Below are 6000 nucleotides of genomic sequence, written 5' to 3'. Positions count from 1 at the left end.
TAGCTCTGATGTTTGTCCAATACTTTGTTTTTTGGACTATTGCAGGGGTTGGGAAGCTTTTTGGCGGAGAGAGCAATGAAAGCCAAATATTTAAAAATGTATTTCTGTGAGTTCCATATAATATTTTTGTTAGAATAATTATGTATATATCATCACACTAACTTTATAATGCTTAAAGTCTGTTGCTTTAGGTATTAGCTATTGTGCTCAAGTTAGACTTTTTATTCTAATCTATGCAAGTGTAATAGTGTGATGTTGTTGCGCTATATTATGAACGAGACAGGGTGTTATGTTTTATTTTGAAGTATTGGTTTTATTTTGAAGAACCGAATGTCCGGTGCAGGAAGTGACTCTACGTTTTTTTTCAGCGATTTACTTCCTCTTCTATCGGACTTTTGATGATGAGGTAATAGTTCTTCATTGCTCTGTGTTTCTTGTGTAAATATTATTACTAAACTTTCATAATACTTTAAAAGTTAAAACATTAATGTTGAAGGTATAAGTGATGTGTTTTAAGTATTTTTTTATGCACAATTTTGTTAAGTAAGGATTAGAGCGTCGAATGTTTGAAATGTTTGGTCATAATTACACATGGTATTCACGCAGGTATCACTCCGCCAGAAAAGTAGAGACCTGTGTATGTGTTTCATGTTTCCAACAAAGGTATGTGGATTTGTGTATTATTTTTTTGTGGTAAAACTTTTTTGTTATTGTAATTTAAATTATTATTTTTATATGAATGAATGTTGTTTACTTCCTCTTCTATCGGACTTTTGATGATAAGGTATCACTCCGCCAGAAAAGTAGAGACCTGTGTATGTGTTTCATGTTTCCAACAAAGGTGGCCAAAAAAAGGATGAAACGACGGAATGGTGGAGTGTCTCCTACTTATAAAAAAACTACACAATGCAGAATAAGACTCACTACACAAGGACACAACTTCTTGTCTGAGTGGTGGCCTATGCCACTTGAGGTCATCATAGTTTTGGCTCACTGGCAGCCAAGGACTTCAGAGACCTCGGCATGGATGGGATGACAGCATGCAGACAAGACAGAGACTTCAAGGATCTCAACGAAGATAAGATGACAACACGCAGACGAACTCGGCGACAAGGTAAAATCACATTTTGTCACTTACTATGCGTCCTGGACCTGCTTTGCATAATATATGTGACCACTCCTTTTAGAGGCAGCTTCAGTGATGTTGACTATGGAACTCCGAATACAAAGGGGAACGCGGAAACTGGAACTTAGAGCTTAGGGCGAGACTGTGACTAAGTGTGCAGTGCGCGCGTTCTTCTCATGAGCCCTATTTAACTCTGTGTCTGCTTGGTTCCTTGCTTCTTGTCTGATTTGAAAGTTCAATCCACAATGGATACAACACAGTCGCGAGAGTCCAGTCCAAAGAGGATCCAAGACACAGCAGCAAGAGTCCCGTTCACAGCGGAGCCAGCAGGAAACCATCCCAAGCGTAGGCGGACCAGCAGCGCAGAGATGTCCCCAGCCGATACACAGGCGAGCAGTACATGGCCACCGGATCGGACCGGACCCCCTCCACACGGGAGAGTGGGACATAGAAGAAAAAGAAAAGAAACGGCAGATCAACTGGTCTAAAAAGGGAGTCTATTTAAAGGCTAGAGTATACAAATGAGTTTTAAGGTGAGACTTAAATGCTTCTACTGAGGTGGCATCGCGAACTGTTACCGGGAGGGTATTCCAGAGTACTGGAGCCCGAACGGAAAATGCTCTATAGCCCGCAGACTTTTTTTGGGCTTTGGGGATCACTAATAAGCCGGAGTCCTTTGAAGGCAGATTTCTTGCCGGGACATATGGTACAATACAATCGGCAAGATAAGATGGAGCTAGACCGTGTAGTATTTTATACGTAAGTAGTAAAACCTTAAAGTCACATCTTAAGTGCACAGGAAGCCAGTGCAGGTGAGCCAGTACAGGTATATATGTATGTATATATGTATATAAAGGTATATACAGTACAGGCGTAATGTGATCAAACTTTCTTGTTCTTGTCAAAAGTCTAGCAGCCGCATTTTGTACCAACTGTAATCTTTTAATGCTAGACATGGGGAGACCCGAAAATAATACGTTACAGTAGTCGAGGCGAGACGTAACAAACGCATGGATAATTTCACAGTATCATGTTAGACCCGCTCGACATCCATTGCTTTCCTCCTCTCTAAGGTTCTCATAGTCATCATTGTCACCGACGTCCCACTGGGTGTGAGTTTTCCTTGCCCTTATGTGGGCCTACCGAGGATGTCGTGGTGGTTTGTGCAGCCCTTTGAGACACTAGTGATTTAGGGCTATATAAGTAAACATTGATTGATTGATTGATAATAGATGTCATCAGTGTTTGAACACTGAATACAACTAAATGCGTGAATTTTTAAGTAAGGCCAACATTTTTAGTAGGAGTGTGGGAAAAAAATCGATTCGAATTTTATTCACGATTCTCAAGTTGTGCGATTCAGAATCTATTCTCATTTTCTTTAAATCGATTTATTTTAATTTTTTGTTTTTAATCAACCCAACAAAACAATACACAGCAATACCATAACAATGCAATCCAATTCCAAAACCAAACCTGACCCAGCAACACTCAGAACTGCAATAAACAGAGCAATTGAGAGGAGACACAAACACCACACAGAACAAACCAAAAGTAGTGAAACAATAATGAATATTATCAACAGTATCAATATTAGTTATAATTTCAGCATAGCAGTAATTGAAAATCCTTCATTGACATTATCATTAGACATTTATAAAAAAAAAAAGAACAATAGTGTCACAGTGGCTTACACTTGCATCACATCTCATAAGCTTGACAACACACTGTGTCCAATGTTTTCACAAAGATAAAATAAGTCATATTTTTGGTTCGTTCAATTGTTAAAACCAATTTACATTATTGCAATCAGTTGATAAAACATTGTCCTTTACAATTATACTACTCTGCTTGCATGTCAGCAGACTGGGGTAGATCCTGCTGAAATCCTATGCATTGAATGAATACAGAATCATTTTAAATCGGGAAAATATCGTTCTTGAATCGAGAATTGCGTTGAATCAAAAAAAATCGATTTATAATCAAATCGCGACCCCGAGAATCGACATTGAATCGAATCGCGGGACACCCAAAGATTCGCAGCCCTAATTTTTAGAGTATAATAAGTCTCTTATTCTTTTTAATAACATTGTTATTCTGAAGCTAACCAATAATAAATAAAATACTTCTTAATTGGACTTCTTGAAATGGTGGGGTAGAAGGCCAGATTAAGATGCATGGATGTTTTGTATTTTCAACGTTGTTTTTAACACTTTAACACGTACCATGAGATGATTAACGTGGACCCCGACTTAAACAAGTTGAAAATAGACCATTTAGTGGTCAATTGTACGGAATATGTCCTGTACTGTGCAATCTACTAATACAAGTTTCAATCTATCAATCAACCAATCAATCAAAACTGTGGAATTATTCATTACTTATCGTGTTAAGCAATGTCAGCTATGATTGATCTGAGAGCCAGATGCAGTCATCAAAAGAGCCACATCTGGCTCGAGAGCCATAGGTTCCCTACCCCTGGACTATTGTATCGGGTAAAGTGAGGTTATATTTCGAGAAAAAAAGTATCTCTTTATAGCAGGCCTGGGCAATTATTTTGACTTGGGGGCCACATCCAGAGAAAAAAAATGTGTCTGGGGGCCGGTATATCTATTTTTAGGAACACTAATACAAAACCTCAGAATAATGTCTGATTGAATGCTAAAAACGTTATGACAGACCGCCTTAAAAAACATAATGGAATCTTACATTTTTATATGACGGATAAAACACTGAATATTGACAAAATATGAACGTCACACCCCCTCTCGATCGACACGTTTTACAATCAAGTGAAACGCAACAAAAATGCAACAATCAGTGAAATATGAACGTGAAAGGTAACAGTTCGAGATGCTACCTCAGTAGAAGCATTTAAGTCTCACCTTAAAACTCATTTGTATACTCTAGCCTTTAAATAGACTCCCTTTTTAGACCAGTTGATCTGCCGTTTCTTTTCTTTTTCTTCTATGTCCCACTCTCCTTTGTGGAGGGAGTCCGGTCCGATCCGGTGGCCATGTACTGCTCGCCTGTGTATCGGCTGGGGACATCTCTGCGCTGCTGATCAGCCTCCGCTTGGGATGGTTTCCTGCTGGCTCCGCTGTGAACGGGACTCTCGCTGCTGTGTTGGATCCGCTTTGGACTGGACTCTCGCGACTGTGTTGGATCCATTATGGATTGATCTTTCACAGTATCATGTTCTCATATGTTCTCATAGTCATCAGTATCATCAGTATCACAGTATCATGTTCTCATAGTCATCATTGTCACCGACGTCCCACTGGGTCATTATTGTCACCGATGTCCCACTGGGTGTGAGTTTTCCTTGCCCGAGGATGTCGTAGTGGTTTGTGCAGCCCTTTGAGACACTAGTGATTTAGGGCTATATAAGTAAACATTGATTGATTGATTGAAAATAAACCCACCTGCAATCTGATATATCTGATACATCACTAAGTTTTAGAACTTTGTTGTGAAAATCTCCTTCCGCGTCTGTGGAAACGCTCCCCACCCACACTGCTTGGTGCCTCGTCTGAGCTGCTGTGACTTACATTACCATAGTAACTAATTAGATGACCATAGTAACTGGTATATCATCCATAAACGCAGATCCCAACCATTGAAATACAAACCCCGTTTCCATATGAGTTGGGAAATTGTGTTAGATGTAAATATAAACAGAATACAATGATTTGCAAATCATTGTCAAACCATATTCAGGTGAATATGCTACAAAGACAACTGATAAACATTTTTTTGTTGTTGCAAATAATCATTAACTTTACAATTTGATGCCAGCAACACGTGACAAAGAAGTTGGGAAAGGTGGTAATAAATCCTGATAAAGTTTAGCAATGCTTATCAAACACTTATTTGGAACATCCCACGGGTGTGCAGGCTAATTGGGAACAGGTGGGTGCCATGATTGGGTATAAAAACAGCTTCCCAAAAATTGCTCAGTCTTTCACAAGAAAGGATGGGGCGAGGTACACCCCTTTGTCTACAACTGCGTGAGCAAATAGTCAAACAGTTTAACAATGTTTCTCAAAGTGCAATTGCAAGAAATTTAGGGATTTCAACATCTACGGTCCATAATATCATCAAAAGGTTCAGAGAATCAGGAGAAATCAACGGCATGGCCGGAAATCAACATTGAATGACCGTGACCTTCAATTCCTCAGACGGCACTGTATTAAAAACCGACATCATTCTCTAAAGCAGGGGTCACCAACGCGGTGCCCACGGGCACCAGGTAGCCCGTAAGGACCAGATGAGTCGCCCGCTGGCCTGTTCTAAAAATAGCTCAAATAGCAGCACTTACCAGTGAGCTGCTTCTATTTTTTAAATTCTATTTATTTACTAGCAAGCTGGTCTCGCTTTGCTCGACATTTTTAATTCTAAGAGAGACAAAACTCAAATAGAATTTGAAAATCCAAGAAAATATTTTAAAGACTTGGTCTTCACTTGTTTAAATAAATTAATTTATTATTTTACTTTGCTTCTTATAACTTTCAGAAAGACAGTTTTAGAGAAAAAATACAACCTTAAAAATGATTTTAGGATTTTTAAACACATATACCTTCTTCCTCTTCTTTCCTGACAATTTAAATCAATGTTCAAGTTTTTTTTAATAGTTTTTATTGTAAATAATAATAAATACATTTTAATTTAATTCTAAATTTTGGTTTCTTCTTTTTCGACGAAGAATATTTGTGAAATATTTCTTCAAACTTATTATGACTAAAATTTAAAAAATAGAGATGTCTTTGTTAGAAATATAGCTTGGTCCAATTTGTTATATATTCTAACAAAATGCAGATTGGATTTTAACCTATTTAAAACATGTCATCAAAATTCTAAAATTAATCTTAATC

At 38.1% G+C, this 6000-nt stretch overlaps 1 protein-coding gene across 2 annotated transcripts in view; it reads left to right on the top strand.

Annotated features, from left to right (window-relative positions):
• The first annotated feature begins 371 nt into the window (after positions 1 to 371).
• Positions 372 to 6000, top strand: part of LOC133537496 (uncharacterized) — a 379400-nt gene continuing 373771 nt past the window's right edge. The window contains exons 1-4 of one of the 2 annotated variants that reach the window (XR_009802707.1): positions 372 to 438; positions 607 to 663; positions 785 to 1114; positions 1188 to 1701. The gene's annotated coding sequence lies outside the window, so the exon portion shown is untranslated. Of the gene's footprint in view, positions 439 to 606; positions 664 to 784; positions 1115 to 1187; positions 1702 to 6000 lie in introns of those variants that run through there. The other variant, XM_061878553.1, reaches the window with a different exon arrangement.

Source organism: Nerophis ophidion, linkage group LG18 (genome assembly GCF_033978795.1).
Source record: "Nerophis ophidion isolate RoL-2023_Sa linkage group LG18, RoL_Noph_v1.0, whole genome shotgun sequence".
In the NCBI taxonomy this organism is placed as follows: Eukaryota; Metazoa; Chordata; class Actinopteri; order Syngnathiformes; family Syngnathidae; genus Nerophis; species Nerophis ophidion.
Note: the sequence above shows the minus strand (reverse complement) of the source record. Positions and strands in the feature narration are given on the sequence as shown.